At 42.4% G+C, this 15,922-nt stretch overlaps 2 long non-coding RNA genes across 3 annotated transcripts in view; one reads left to right on the forward strand and one right to left on the reverse strand.

Annotated features, from left to right (window-relative positions):
- LOC307213572 overlaps positions 1-15,922 on the reverse strand; it is a 39,397-nt gene that overhangs the window by 14,995 nt on the left and 8,480 nt on the right. The window contains exons 3-4 of the long non-coding RNA XR_013837572.1: positions 11,748-11,840; positions 6,181-6,387 (exon numbers count right to left, since the gene is read on the reverse strand). This is a non-coding gene — a long non-coding RNA (uncharacterized lncRNA). The remainder of the gene's footprint in view (positions 1-6,180; positions 6,388-11,747; positions 11,841-15,922) is intronic.
- On the forward strand, positions 198-2,684 carry LOC307213583. Of its 2 annotated transcripts, none has more exons than XR_013837587.1 (2): positions 198-276; positions 2,233-2,684. It is a non-coding gene; the product is annotated as an uncharacterized lncRNA (long non-coding RNA). The 2 variants fall into 2 exon arrangements; XR_013837588.1 differs by having other exon boundaries at positions 198-214.

The raw sequence follows: 15,922 nt of genomic DNA on the forward strand, positions 1-15,922 counted from the left end.
TCCTGACTCACCCAAATACAATAAAGCCCTATTGCACTTAGTGACTATACTAAATAATGACACTAGACAGCAGAGCAAAAGCAACCAACAAATGGAGTTCTAATTGCCAGCTGCTGCTTGGGGCTTGAAAAATCAAGCAGAATGCTACCTATGAGTTTTGCACACTACTATCCCATTGCAGTTTCCCCCCCTTACAAGCAGCAGCTCTCCAAGGGTAGGCAGGAGACCTTCCTAGCCCTAACTGGAGATCCTGATGATTGATCTTGGGATCTTCTGGTATGCAGATCAGCTGCTCTGCCACTGAGCTACAGCCTTTCCCCCTTTTGAATGCACAGTTTTCCTTTCTTCAAAGGCACAGAAGAGCTCATAATCCAAGCACAGTTACTTTTTTCTAAATCCCATTTGCTTCCAAAAGCTAAGTAAACATCTCTGGGAAGGACTGTATTTCCCATGTCTGAGCCATCCAAGCCACTCTATATTGAAAAGTATAAGAATGCTACAGGCTGAAAGAAAAGTCAGAAAGATTTCTGAAAACACTCCAGCTGAAACCTATTTTTAAACATAAAGGAACAGCAAAAGGGGGAGTAGGGTGACTTTTTCCTACAATTTGCCGAAGTGCCACTTAAAGCTGTCCAAGGAGACGCCAAAGATATAGGATGCGATGCTGCCTAGAGAGATTGCATGATCTTGAGGAGTAGTGACGGTATTGACATTGTGTTTTCACTGTCGCTGCACTGACAGCACAGACTGTATCAAAAAGTTTTAAAAGCAAAATAGAGGTTAGATCCATTATCGATACTCTAAATTAAAAGAATAAATGAATCACCCAACTGTAGTTAATAGGCAATTAACATAATTCTGGACCGGTGTAGCTGAAAGATAATGAAAAAGCTGATTGCAAATGAACCAGGAGTAATGTGGGAGGTTGTAATAGTCCCATAACTCTGAATGAGAATCCTGCTTCCCCTCTTAATTCTGGATGCTTTGATTGGCGAGGGCCTTTATTGTGCCATGAAACTCACCTGTCAGAGAAGAGGACGTGGAAGGGGCCTTTATGTCTCAGAGGATGGGGCAGAGAGGGAAAGCTCCACATTTTGGAGACTGTTGTTGAAGAGAATGAGAAACAAAAGAGAAGAATAAGAACTAGCTGGGAAAAGGGTCAGTGAGGTGACTGCAGGACCCACAACTCTTTCTATAGGCACAATAGCAACACAGGGTAGAAATATGCCAGTCCAAGGGGCCTGGGTGACCCCCACATAATGTCCTATTCACACAGGAGAACTTGCTTTTGAGTAAGCATGCATTGGCTTGGGCACCTGGCAGGAATTTGTAAGCGTCTGCCAGTGTTATCTACTATGACTGGTAGTGGGTCTCGACGGGGTCTCAGGCAGATAACTTTCACATCACCTTCATACACCCAAACTGACCCCCCAAACCTGGAGATGCTAGGAAGTGAACTTGGGAGTTTCTGTGTGTGCAAAACAACATGGGTTCCACTATTAAGCTACACAGTAGGTAAAAACAAAGACAAAGATCCTGAAAAAGCCACATTTGTTGTTGCCATGAGAGAAGCTAGATGCTGTTGTTGCTTTTCAGAGCCTTCATAGTAACCCTTGCTGAGGAACCTGGATGCAGCCTTTAACTGCAGCTGCACAGGGTGCTTCAGCCTGCCTACTCAAGCAGCTGATGGGCAGTCACCAATACATGGCCAGCCCATGCAGTGTTGTGTGCACTTTCAGTGTTTATTCTGGGGAAAAATAATTTTGCCTATATAGCAGAAGCAGTAGTCCATTCATGGCAGGGAAATGAATGTCAACTATAGCAAACACTCTGAGAGGCTAAAAGCTTTCACTCTCTCTATTTGACCTCTCAGGTCAAATAGCACACCTCTCAGCTGAGTGGTGATTTTCAAGGAAAAGCGGCTAGGAGGTGATTAGAAAGTAAGCTAAGGGGACCCACTGATGGCTTTTTTGCTGGGCAGAGGAGGGGTTATAATCTAGAGATGACCCTGATGAAGCTACTGTTGGGACATGTTACTAAAAAGCAGGGACTAGGTACTGGAACTGGGTGGCTTATAGCCAACCTGGATGATTTTATCTCCATGCTCTTACAATAGTCTGAGCCCTACGTGAGCACTTAGATTCATTTAATATAATGCCACTGTTTAAAATGGTTTTCATTTTAAGTGACAAAGATCAAAGGGATAATAATGTCCTTTTTTTTCCTTTGCAGAAGACTCCTCTATCCGGATTTTAAAACAGATAAGCATGTCTTTACCTGTTCACCAAGGGTGAAATGCTTCTATTATCACATTTGCACAAAATGGCAAACAAATTGCAGTCCTGGAAAAAGCTAGCATGTTTGTTGGAGAATCTGCCTCTCTCTCTCTCTTTTAATGGACTCACTGAAAAATGTTCATTTATTGAAAATGACATGTCATCACCCCAAGTTCCACTCTGACCAAGCTAAACTGAATTACCACAGATTTTATGGAGGTGTTTAATGAATGTCTAAATCTGGATTTCAGATATTGCACTTCATATGTCGTTCTCTAAACTGCCTCACCGTATTGCTTGATGAATAGTTAAAATACTATAAAATGACTAAGCATGGATTAACAGAACTGTATACTGCCTAATTGTTAATAAAGCACATAAGCAGTTATTATTATGACTGCAATTGTTTCTTGGGTTGCTGTTCTATTTTCAGCAGGAACAGATTCAAGCCTTCTTCCCTTCCTACTCCTTCCCTTCCCCATCCCAAGTCACGTTTACACAAACTAGGGACATCAAGCTAATTTGTTTATACAGATATAGTATCAAGCAGAAAGTCAATGGAGTGACCTCCAGATGTACTTGAACTACAAATCCCATCAGCCCCAGCCACTGTGGCCAATGGTCAAGGACGATGAGGCTTGAGTCCAACAACGTCTAGAAGGCACCACGTTAGCTACCCCTGTTATAAAGAATACCACCATCCAACTCCATAGCCTACCTATGTACAGTAATAAAATGACCTCCTCCAAAAAGTGGCATATTCTAGAGAATGACAGGTGTTCCTGTGTCCTGATCAAATGAACATGACTTTAGTGTGCTACCTGAATGCTAGGCACAGCTATTTTTCTTTGTATTGTATGTCCTTAGTGTCTGATTCTTTCCACAGAGTGTCACTCATATCCACATATACTCTTAGATGCATATTGTGGGGTGGGGGGTGGGGAGGGTACAGAGATGTAGAAAGCTGACAGGAAATCATGGTGCTCAGCAGAAAACTAGATATTTTTGACTCTCTAAGCCCACTGGGCAATGGATGACTTTCAAAATGTGATGCCCACATGACACTGTCATCCAAAAACTATTGTGCATCCTTGGAAAAATTTAAAAGATCCTGATGTGGGTAGAAAATAATAATAATAATAATAATAATAATAATAATAATAATAATAGTAATATATTACTTATACCGCACCCATCTGGCCGTCCCTCCCCAGCCACTCTGGGTGGCTCCCAACATAATATTAAAAACACGATATAGAACATTTTTGTGCTTCAAGTGTTTACTACTTTCCATTGATGAATATTGTGAAGCTCATTAGCTCAGAGGAGCCAAACATGACATCATAACAGTGGCAAGACTGAATTTGGGCTTAGTTTTCCTGAGAAAGAGTTGTTCTTGCTCCTTCTCTCCTGTCCCTCTCTCAAAAACGAGGAGGATTCAGCCAATTGTACCCATCAGCAGAAGTGCTGAGCAAGGTCTTCCACTTGTGCTACAGGTTTCTCCTCCCCCCACCCCCACCCCGACTCCTGAAATTGGCTCAGGTAGAGTGGGGGGTTGGCAGTGCTTGGGGAAAAGAGACAGATGAATCATTCCATATGGCAAACCAAAATGCTTACCCTGACATAACAATTGCCTTAGCAAAATACTGAATGAGTTTGTTTTTTTCTTGTAGGGCTCTGGGGATTGAGATTTATCTGCAGACCCAAATCAATTACTTTTACCCCAAGGAAGTACTTCATCTGTTTTCCCACCCAAACTCTATGAAGCTCACTTGGCCAATTACACTCTCTCAGACTAATGTACCTCATAGGGTGGTTGTGGGGATAAAATGAGATAACTCATATGTATGTATATTTCTGCCGAGAGAGAGAGAGAGAGAATTTCAGGATAACTATATAAACACCTCTTTCTATAGTAAATATCAGCTATATTGCATAATATTCATCAGGTTTTAGTGCAATGATTTAAAGTAATCTCTTTTTCCTAAGCATTTTAACACAATTGTTTTGAAGCGCAAAATTAATCTAGCTGCTTTGAAACCCTCCAAAATATGAAATAAGAAATGGGCTTAAGAACAGAAGCTTTCAGGAGGAGGGAGAGAAAGGGAGGTTTGAGTCCATTAAATCCTCCTAAATACTCATAAGCTCATCAAATTTCATCTATAGGATATTTAAATGGCTCCAGTTAATACAAAAGTTGAGCCCCTCACCCTTGTCAACATCTTATTCTTTATAACATTCCTCTGAATTTGCACTTGGGAAGTTTTATTACCTCTAGCAAATGTAACTGTGTTCCACAGCTAAGGCAATGCTAAATATTCTCCTATTTTTATTTTTGAGCCAAAAATAGTGACTCAGAAGAACAGAAGTAAAGGTAAAAAAAAGTAAAGAACCCCTGGACTGTTAAGTCCAGTCAAAGGCGACTATGGGGTTGCGGCATTCATCTCGCTTCAGGCTGAGGGAGCCAGGATTTGTCCACAGACAGTTTTCCGGGTCATGTGGCCAGCATAACTAAATCACTTCTGGCACAAAGGGAGACAGTGACTGAAGCCAGAGCGCATGGAAATGTAGTTTATCTTTCAGCCACAGCGGTACCTATTTATCTGCTTGCACTGGTGTGCTTTCAAACTGCTAGGTTGGCAGAAGCTGGGACAGAGCAACAGGAGCTCACTCCATTGTGCAGATTTGAACCGCCGACTTTCTGATCAGCAAGCCCGAGAGGCTCAGTGGTTTAGACCACAGTGCCACCCGCTCCCTCAGAACAGAAGTATTCAGCCTTTTAACTGTGGGAATATTCACTTTTTTCATTTATATTTAGTGACCTGCCTACTGCTGAGGTGTAATCACCCCCTCTACTATTAAGTGAGCCTGTGTGATGTTGTGGTTAGAGTGTTGGACTAGGACTTAGGAGATCAGGGTTCAACCACAAAACTCACTGGGTGACTTTGTCAATCACAGTCTCACATCCTAACCTATCTTACAGGGTTGCTGTGAAGATAAATGGGGAGAAAGAGAACAATGTATGCAACCTTGAGTTTAATTGGAAGAGAGGTGAGATTGATTGAATTTCTAATCAATCAATCAATCAATCAATCAATCAATCAATCATATTTAAAGCGATTTTGTTGCTCATAAACCATTTTATATTGGCATACTAACACCTTTAAACCTCTATTCATCTATAAATAAGTATTAGAATTGTGGTAACAGTATGGTTATTGCTGAATCTTTGGAGCAAGCGGACTAATTCTGGCCCATGCTAAATCCTCAAATTAAGCTAGTTTATCAAAGCCAATGCAATTCTTTCTTTCAAAGTGAAACTGCGTACAGTACAATCTCAAGAGTAGTATTGCTAAGTCTCCAGAATTGACATTATTGTGATGTAAGATACTTGTTTATGAAAATGTGTGCACTAGTGCACTAGCAAATCTCATAATACATTGCTGAAGACCATAAATCAAACTTTGGCTTTGCTCAAATGAACAAATTTTGAAACAACTCTTTTGCAATTCCTATACTTTGCCTTGGTCCTAAATTAGCCACATTTCACAGCCTTTTTAATAACAAGCAATGCAGTTTGGATATTATCTGTTTGCATTTAGCACTACTGATGAACAATAGTTCAAATTTTGAAAGTCGGGGCTTCAATAATAAAGCCTGATTTTCTTAGCAATCAAACACAGGCACATTCAACCACATCCACACACATGTCTTTGTGAATAGGACTCAAAACAGCTGCAACCTTCTAGAAATTAATTGGATTCCAGATCATTTGCATTTTACATAGTTTACCAATAAAAGATTGAGATAGCGGCTTTATTAATGTGCAGACTAAAAAGCTTTCATAAATAAAGTAAGGAGCACTTTGCCGAGCTGTAATCCAAATTTTAATAAATACACTTACCTCCTCCTCCACTCCTGATAATACTGCAGGGCCCCCTCCAAGGTGAGAATTGATATGCAGGACTCAAATGCAGGCAGCTGTTGAGGATGCCTAGTGATTGCCTAGGGCCCTTACAGGACTTCATCTGGCTAGGCATTATGATTTGATAATGGCCATTTTCAGACAACACCGAAGGCAATTCTAGGATTTACTGTCACAATAGACATACTAAAAATAAAGTCAGTGTAAATAGATTAAGAAACTGACAGAATAACAAGGCAGAAAGAATTAGAATGAAAACAGAAATACCAGATGACAACTAAATGCATTTGCAGTGGTGGAGATAGGATAAGGGAGCTGGTGGATTTATCTGCTGAGTGGAACGTTTTCATCCTGCTTCCGTCCTGATTAAGTGAATGGTTATTTCATTGGGAAAAGATTAAACTAGCATTCCAATACAGTACTCTTATCTTGTCCAGATGCCCATTGAGTCTCACTTCTTCCTAAAGCGAGACAAACCTCTTTGTTTATTTTTATTTAGTCATAGAAGTCAACTCTCAATTCATTAACTTGCAATGCAACCAGGGTTGCCAACTTGAATAAAATATGGGGGTGGTGTGGTCAGGTAAGCCCCGCCCCACTTAACTGATCACAAGGCATGGCACACACACACACACCATTTGAATGGCAATGCCCATCAACTTTGGGAGCCCCCAAACCCCTCAAGTGTTTTATTGGGGGACTGAAGGGACCTCGGCCCTTGGGAGTTGGCTCTTATGAGTGCAGCCCTACACGTATCTAGGTCCACCTGAGTCCAATGGGACTTACTCCCTGGTAGGTGTGCATAGGACTGTAGGCTTAGACAAGATTGCCACTCACATGGTTGTATCTCTGACTGAGATGGTATGCCCTTTTGAAGCACAATTTACGACCAAAATAAGTGTTTGGTCGACTGTCACCTCCCTTGCTCTGGCACTGACAACCAGCATAGAGCTGAATGCTGTACAGTGGGCAACCTTTTAGGACCAAAGGCTCATTTGGAATTTTGAGAAAGTGTCATGGGCACCCCCTCCCAGTCAATTGTTTCCCCCTCCCCCAGGGGTCTGGGTAGAAGTTGGATTCAGTAGAATAAAAACAGACCCTCGTGAATTGCATGGTTTCACATGCCCCCCCAGCATTCCTCCATAAAATTAAAGTAGGGATGGGGAGCATTAGGCTGGAAGTGGCTGGAGAAATGTGGTAATAATAACTAAATGCAGAGTCTCCTTTCCTTCTGCCAATCAAGACACAAATTGGGAGAGGTAAAAAAAAAAAGTCTCTTGGCAACTGACCCTGCCTTCTTTGATTGCAAAACAATATATTCACTATGAAGACAGTTGTTGATTTCGTTAGGGTTTACATACAAGGAAGTTTACCTAGGCTTGCAGCTGTAGAGAGGAACATGCCACACTTGGGAAATACATTTAAAACTACTGATTGCTCTTAAGAAATGCTAGAAGGAGTAAAGGTCGGCATTTCTTTGGCCAGCATTTAAAAAATCAGGAAGATCTATAGGTCAAATTCTCCCTTTGCCCCGCCTGGCAAACCACCTGAATACGCTATACATACAACATCGATTTTACAAAATAGCCAAAATAGTCCATTGGGAACTGAGCATGCTCAGTAACCATAGAATGCTGAGTGAGGAGGAGGAGGAGGAGGGAGAGACGAAAACCTGTGGGGAGGGAAATGACCTGGAGTATCCTGGAAGAGGACATGGCTAGTTGGGGTGGAACCCTGAAAAGCAGCACTCTGCATTGCAACATTTTGTTGTACTTCTAAGATGCATAATGGAATGATAAGAGTGTCTGAGCACATCATCATCTTATTTATTTGAGTTTCATTAACCTTTGCTGAAAATCTGCCAATGTAATTTTGACAGCTCTGCATAGCCAAACCAGTTTAACATTTACACATCCCAGGAAGGATTTGAAAGACACAAGCTCCTGCCATTTGTTCCTTTTAAAGGCTTTGTGTATTACACGCAAGCTTCTGAACAGTCAAGTGGGGTTTGGATTCCTAGAGCAACCATGTTTGTCAGTGAGAAGGAACTGAATGGTTGCTGCCTCTAAGATAATGAAAACAAGTCCATTTTTGTTTCCACTATGCACAGACATCAGAGCCTATGTCGAAAGGAGGAGGAAAGAGGGAAATGAGCGAAGCAGAAAGCAGCACACCAAACTGATGGCACAAAGCACAGCCTCTGGCAAGATGTCAAGAAGGTTGCTGCATGGTGTGCCACTTAAAAGGGAGGCACAGAGCCCCCACGCCCACGTTTTCTGATAGCTTCTTTAACTGCTGTTTAAGAAGTCTCAGGAAGGACCATGATTGGCTAAAATGTGTGTGTGTGTGTGTGTGTGTGTGTGTGTGTGAGAGAGAGAGAGAGAGAGAGAGAGAGAAAGAGAGAGGGGGGGGGGATGAAGGAAAAACTAACAAAAAATTAGCAGGTGATGATTTTACCAAGAATGAAGCGTTGTAGTATAATTTTGTCCTCTGTCCTGGTGTTCCTTTATTCTGTTTTTCCCCCAAGCATGCAGCAAAAGTACAAAACGTATTGAAACACTGCTGGGCCTTCTTACATGGCTGGTGGGTTATGTTCAGTTTAGTTGGGCCACAGGCTGGTCTTGTTCATCCTTGGAGGTGTGGTGGCAGAAGAAAAAGCAGTTTCTTAATTTCAGCTCTGAGAAATCGAGGAGAACCCTTACGTCCCTAGGTTAATATGCAGAACGGCAGTGAAATGTGACCTGTTGATGTTGTTGAAATGACAAACAATGAGAGCCAGTGTGGTGCACCAGACTTGCACTGGGGAGACCCGAGTTCAAATCCTCATTCAGCCATGAACCTCATTGGGTGATCTTGGACCAATCACTACATCCAAGCCTAACCAACTTCACAGGTTTGTTGTGAATGTAACATCAAGCTGTGGGGGACCATTTATGTTACCTTGAGCACCTTGGAGAAAAGGTGGGATATAATTTAATAAATAAATAAATATAATTGAAGCTAATATTTGCTGGGGACGCAGGTGGCGCTGTGGGTTAAAGCCTCAGCGCCTAGGACTTGCCGATCGAAAGGTCGGCGGTTCGAATCCCTGCGGCGGGGTGCGCTCCCGCTGCTCGGTCCCAGCGCCTGCCAACCTAGCAGTTCGAAAGCACCTCCGGGTGCAAGTAGATAAATAGGGACCGCTTACCAGCGGGAAGGTAAACGGCGTTTCCGTGTGCGGCTCTGGCTCGCCAGAGCAGCAATGTCACGCTGGCCACGTGACCCGGAAGTGTCTCCGGACAGCGCTGGCCCCTGGCCTCTTAAGTGAGATGGGCGCACAACCCCAGAGTCTGTCAAGACTGGCCCGTACGGGCAGGGGTACCTTTACCTTTTACTTTAATATTTGCTGATGAGAGTAGCAAGGTCATTGGTGTCAAACGGAACGCCATTCTTACAATGTCTGGTGGCTATTCTGGGGTCTTCATTAGGAAAAGGGATGATTGCAAGTACTTTTGAATGAACTCTTCCCTACTGGGTTCCATCAGAATGCCTTCTCTTATGAAGTATAGTTGAAAAGGTGGCCTTTCACAGCTATCCTTAACAAAATAACTTATCTTTTTAGAAGCATTTCAGGACACCGTTTAAAAAATCTCAGTAATTCTTTCACTGAGCCAAACATCTAGCACTCTTAATTTCTCAAATGCAGGGATAATTTCTCACACCCCTCCAAAAGTCCCCTCCCTCCGCTCTAATGTGTCGATACAATTTAGGCTAATGCAGTGCCTGGCAAAGACTATTAATTTTGGTTTTGCTAGTATATAATATAAGCGCTTTGCTACAAGTTTTGGTGTTGTTGCTCTGAAGTTTCAGTGCAATCCTTATCTTTTTAAGGCAAACTGCAAGCATCTCATTGCATTTTCCTCATTAATGTGTCAAGATGTTTAATTTTAATCCAGTAAGTAATACTAAAACACAAAACTGGAAAAGGGTCTAGAGCTTTTGAAATGCTAAACAAGACTTTCTGGTTTCTATGAACTGCTCTATACTCTTGGTCATATACACTATAAGTGATAAAATTCTGTTGGTGGTTTTCCACCACCCTCACCATCATCAACAAACCTTAGGTGAAATAAGGTTGGGCTGGTTTCTCCTTGCATAAACAGAATATTTCAAAAACATTGCATGGAGAGTTGTTTAAAAATCCCCACAAAACAGTGGGGTTTAACAAAGAGACTGAAGAACAAAAGACAATGCTGGTTCTGCAGGCTAGTGAAATTTTTGACAGGCTAGCTGGATTATTTTGGAAAAGTGAAACTATTGTGCCAAGCTTCTGTGTCCGGCTCCTTCACTGGACTTGCCTCTTGGGGGCTGGAGAGCTGCTGCCAGTCCAAGTAGAAATACTAGGCTAAATGGATAAATTGACTTGGAATAAAGGCAACTTTTCATTATGCTATGACTTTGGATTATGGCCAGCACAAGACCATATTGTGATGATCTTGATCTCTGACTTCCCAGCTGTTGAGGTATATATAGTCGTTCGGTATTGGTCTGATCTAATGTGTTACAACAACCAGCTCAGACCTACAATTTAAATAGTTAAGGGCTTTTAAATCTATTTGTAAGTGGCAAAAAGCTAATTCAATTTATGTTCCTCCCAACCAGCCATGGTTGTTTTTTAACATTAATTTTAAATACTGATTTTGGCATTAGCTTGGAAGAAGCAAAAGTCAGCCTGGTTCTGTTTGTCTTCACAGACTAACCTTTGCTTAAAACTGGTTATGGTCATTGCAGTGAGATGCGCGCACACACACACACACACACACACCTACACCTGTACCCATCCATTCCCTTTGTTTTGTAGTACACATATTAAGTATGCTGAGAACATTTTAGATCTGTGCCTAATTTTTCCATCAGTGACTAAGCACCTTTCAGTCATTACCAGAGTCATTAATTTAAGTATCAACGTTGTCTGGATGTACTGTTCTTCTCCAGTGCCAAGGATGTCCAGGCAGTCATTGATTTAAGAGACAATATCACTTGCTTCCAAGTTTATGAGGCAATAAACAGCCCCCGCATATTGATGAATGCGAAGGTGTTTGCTCAGCACATTTGCAGGGGCCGTTTATTACCAAGTGCTGTGCTTTAAAAGCAAATGAAATTGCAACTATTCTCTTCTAGGTTTCTTGCGGGTGGGGACAGAACGGAGGGGGGAAGAATATAAAACCTGTTGTTTTTAATTCGTTCTTCCGCTTACCTTCCTCCTGCAAGTAATTAATATGACTGACGTTACCCTGCTGATTTCCTTCCAGCAAAATGGTTTAAGACAGCTGTTGGATTTCTTATGCTATTTCCAATGAAAATGCTTTAAATATAGCCAGAGAAAGGGAACATGTCTCAGAACTCAATAGTACTTTGGTATAGACCTTGAACAAAAAACTCCAATATCAATCGTATTTTACTAAGTACAGAATAATCACAATTTTTTACCATTTTCCCACTGCCTCAACCTCTCCCCAGCATATGAGAGAATAATAGTAAAGTAAAATCCTATTGGTTTTTCTTACCATTCTCAGCAGTTTTTGAAGTGATGCTCCATAAGTGGGGGGTTCTCCTGACATTACATTCTTTATGCCTCCTCTTGGCTAACTCATCAGGAGCTGGAATTGCAAGATTATTATTAATTTCTCATGCAGTCTGAAACACCATTTGATAGCTTTGAAACAGAGTGATGAGTGTGTCAGCAAACTACAGGTGAGTTTACAGAAGCCAGCAAGAATGCTTTTTTTGGAATCTGGCTATGCTATACATTATTTTGGCGTGGGTGGGGATGGTGGTTAGAGAGAGGCGGGATGGGGGAGTGGGAGATTAATTACATATCTCTGTGCCACCAGTGTAGTTATGAGCATGCCAACTAGGAAAGCTGCTTTGGGAGGAAAAAATAGACAATCAAAAATGCAAAACTAATTTGTACTAGTGGCAATCTCATTCTGTTCCTCATTCTCCATTTCCATCATGGTGAGAGACTAGGGCTTTTGTTTTCCTCCAGGTATCCCACCTGAGGGAAGGCAAAGCCTATGCTGATGGGGCCACTCCAGATCCAGGGCTGCACGCGTTCACACAAAGGGCGCCCCCCGTTTTAAGTGGGGAGCGGTCATTGTGAAACTGTTGGCCCATGCAAGGGGTACCTCCATATGAAAACAGGCACCCAGGTGCAGACCATCCTTTTGGAACAGGGACTGTATTTGAAAGTTTGCTTCTGCAACAGGGTGCTGTGCAGTGATGAAACCCACTGGTGGTGGTGGCTTACAACATAGTATTTTTTTTGCAGGATCTGAAAGCCCAGGCAAACGCTTTGATGAGTGGCTGATGTTGATAGCTCTGTTCTGTGCTCTTTCAGACGTACCCATATGATGAGGCTGTACTGTCAACACCAAAATAGCACCATTTCAAAGTATTTTCTGCCTATGGTACAGAATAAATGTATTTGTTGCCACAAGGCAGACTTCTAGGGTATCCAGAATTCACACAGGGACCCACCCAACAACCTTGGCTCAACCCCTTATTGAGAAGCCTGAATCCCAGGCCATTGCTAGCTCTCATGGGATTACCAGCATCAAGCACCAACTGCCCTTGCTTTGCAGTTGGTTGCTTCTTTCTGCTAATACCTTTCATGCCTTTTTCATGGACATTCAGTGTGGGATCATGTGGCTAGTGTGGGAATGAATTATGGATTTGCCACAGCAACAGTTTTGTGATCAGACTAGGTGCCATGCTTTATCTTCACCATTCCAATGCCAAAGCACAGCTTGCCATAGTGCACTCTATAAGAAGTAAGTCATTAGTCTACTGCAACTAGGAACATAAGGCATTGCCTTATACTCTGAGTCACACCATTAGGTCCATCCACTCAGCCCTACCTGGAGATGCTGGGGATTGAATCTGGGATGCTCTACCTATGAGCTATGGCCCTTCCCCCAGACTCAAAACTATGACTGGATCCAGCAATGGGTCATAGAGGTGTGGAAGCAAACTTCTACATACAAAACCTTGCTCAGGAAATAAATGCTAGCACAGTGCAGTGCTGCACCTAACAGCCCCCTTTTGGTCCCCATTCGCCACACAACTGTTTGGCTTGAAAGGGCAGTGGCCTCATAGGTAATGGAATTTATCCAAATGTCATTGCATTTCAGGCAACACAGTTCCCTCGGCCATGATATGCTGCAGGAAGAGTGGTGATGCTTGTTGTGGCATATACTAAGGTGATGGAGACAGAAGGAAAAATCCTCCTCCCTGCTCTCCAATGCTCCTTCTGCCATCGTCTCCATTTGAGGAGGAAGGTGTTTTGGGACCTGATGGTCAGGGTTGGCCAAGAGAAGGGAATCTGGGAAAGCTTTTCTGGCCTGGATGTTGATCTGAGCTGGAAAAGGGTTTTTGTGTATGGAGGTGGGGTGTGTGTCCTAAAATCTTGCCTCTCATTCCAACTAATGCCAGTTAATTTATGAGCTCTGCTTCAATGAACTTAGCTAGTATATCCAATTCATAGTGGCCACACAACCCAAAGGACTGGAGCTACTTTTCATGCTGCAGTTTGCACTTGGGCCATGCTCCAAAAGTGCTTTCCAAAGAGTCGGCACAAAAGTACATGAAACAGCTTGCAATTTTAAAAATGCTATCAAACAATATGTTCTAATTACTTTCCAATTTCAGCAAACTGTTTTATCTTGGAAATTTAACATCAGGATTATACTTTATTTCATGGCTTTTATTATTTTAATCATAAATTCTTGGGGGATGTTACCGTGTGGAGTGTGCGCCTTCGCAAAGGTAGGTGGTCTTCAAGTAACTGATTAGGCATTTAAAACTCTGCACAACCTACTCAGTTTTTAATTAGTTCCATAAATTACCACGAGGCACCATAAATCCAATGCCATCTTTATTAGAATAATACACTGATATTGAGCTGATTTTTTTTTTTCATTTGTAAAGAATTTTAAGAGGCTCACTAAGTAATCCTGTGTGGTAAGTAATTATCTCTATTTTGTGGAAGTAGAAACAAAGATCAAGACAAAATTACTTGCCCCTGTTCAGAACAGATAGGTTCAGATAGTTCTCTTCACTCATTGCTAAATCATTATTCTCTCTTAAACAACTTGTAAAATGTGACAGTCCCAGTACTCATTATTTTATTGCTCTACTGTGTCGAATTACAATACCAGAATCCCTTTGGCTCAATATTGACAGTTCTGCTTCTCAAGCATTAGGACCATGATCTATTCTGTGAACATGGGGGTCCCCACAAAGTTCAAGGGAGCCTTCCACCCATTCTTCATTGGCAGCCTTTGATCAGAGGGGGCACATTCCACAATGTACCTGCCCTGTCAGGCATGGGAGGCTCTATCACCTCCTACATATGTTTAATAATTTGCTTTAAAGATTTATAGTTTACCTTTCATTGATACCAATAACGGGCCCAGTTGAGGGGGTAGAGAGAGAAGGGTTTTTGTGTCTGTGTTTTTTAAAGTCGGTAAAACAAAAAGGCTGTTCTTAAATCACCAGCAAATAAAGCAACTAAAAACAGCTAAACAGAGGAGCTGAAACAGAGGAGCATCAAAAACCTAAAAAGCCTAAGTAAACAGGTATGTCACCACCATATCACTGCCTAACATACTCATAGGTACGGATGGAGGGGGGTGGTCTGTGTCTTGGGACAACTTTTAAATTTAATCCCCCTCAGACACTATGCATGGATTGGAATGTACATCTGCAGATTAAGTCACACAATCAACAAACCAAACTGCACGAGATGTATTATGAGGTGGTTCAAGGGCTGCCTCTTTTTTTTCAACATTTTAGTCACTTAGAGCAGTTCTGTGTCTGAGTACTAAAATACCCCTCAAACTATGTTAAAATATTCCCAGAAAGCTACCATACATAGTAACCTACAGCCTCTTCATGTGGAATTTCACAGAGAAAAAGATGGCTGTCCCCATGTTTCGCTGAGGGCAGTGATCTTTTTCTCCACACAATGTTCTTGGTAGTCTTCAAATGACTTTCCTTTTCAAAATAGCTATACTGTACACTGCCCTTCACCAAACTGGGTTTCATTTTGTGTGTAACAAGAGAGTAAAAAGCTCATGCTCTTAGTAAAACCAAAACTCTACATTTCCTTCCAAGTAACCCATCACCCAACACAGGTGGCGCTGTGGGTTAAACCACAGAGCCTAGGGCTTGCCAATCAGAAGGTTGGCGGTTCGAATCCCCATGACGGGATGAGCTCCTGTTGCTCGGTCCCTTCTCCTGCCAACCTAGCAGTTTGAAAGCATGTCAAAGTGCAAGTAGATAAATAGGTGCCGCTCTGGCGGGAAGATAAACGGAGTTTCCGAGCGCTGCTCTGGTTTGCCAGAAGTGGACTTCCAGGTTGGCGCCTCCAGGCAATGGCGGAGTTCCTCCGATCGGGAGGAATTTGCTCCGTGGAAATTAGGGTCTGACCGCCACGGCGAAGGCAGAGACCCGTTGAATTCACAGGCGGGAGAAGCTTGTGAACTTGGGATTCGGCTGGCACCTTTTGCGCCTCCCCTACTCGCGGGGAAACCCTGATTTGGGGATCCGGAGCGAAGTGGGGTGAGCGGCGCGGTGCTTTGAATCGACTGCTTCTTTCACGGAGTGAAGCTGCATCGCTGTTGCTGGAGAGCGCTGACTTTTTCCTGTGGACAATTTGACTTTAAATAACTACCCGTGA

This window comes from Podarcis cretensis, assembly GCF_951804945.1.
Source record: "Podarcis cretensis genome assembly, chromosome: 3".
NCBI classification, from domain to species: Eukaryota; Metazoa; Chordata; class Lepidosauria; order Squamata; family Lacertidae; genus Podarcis; species Podarcis cretensis.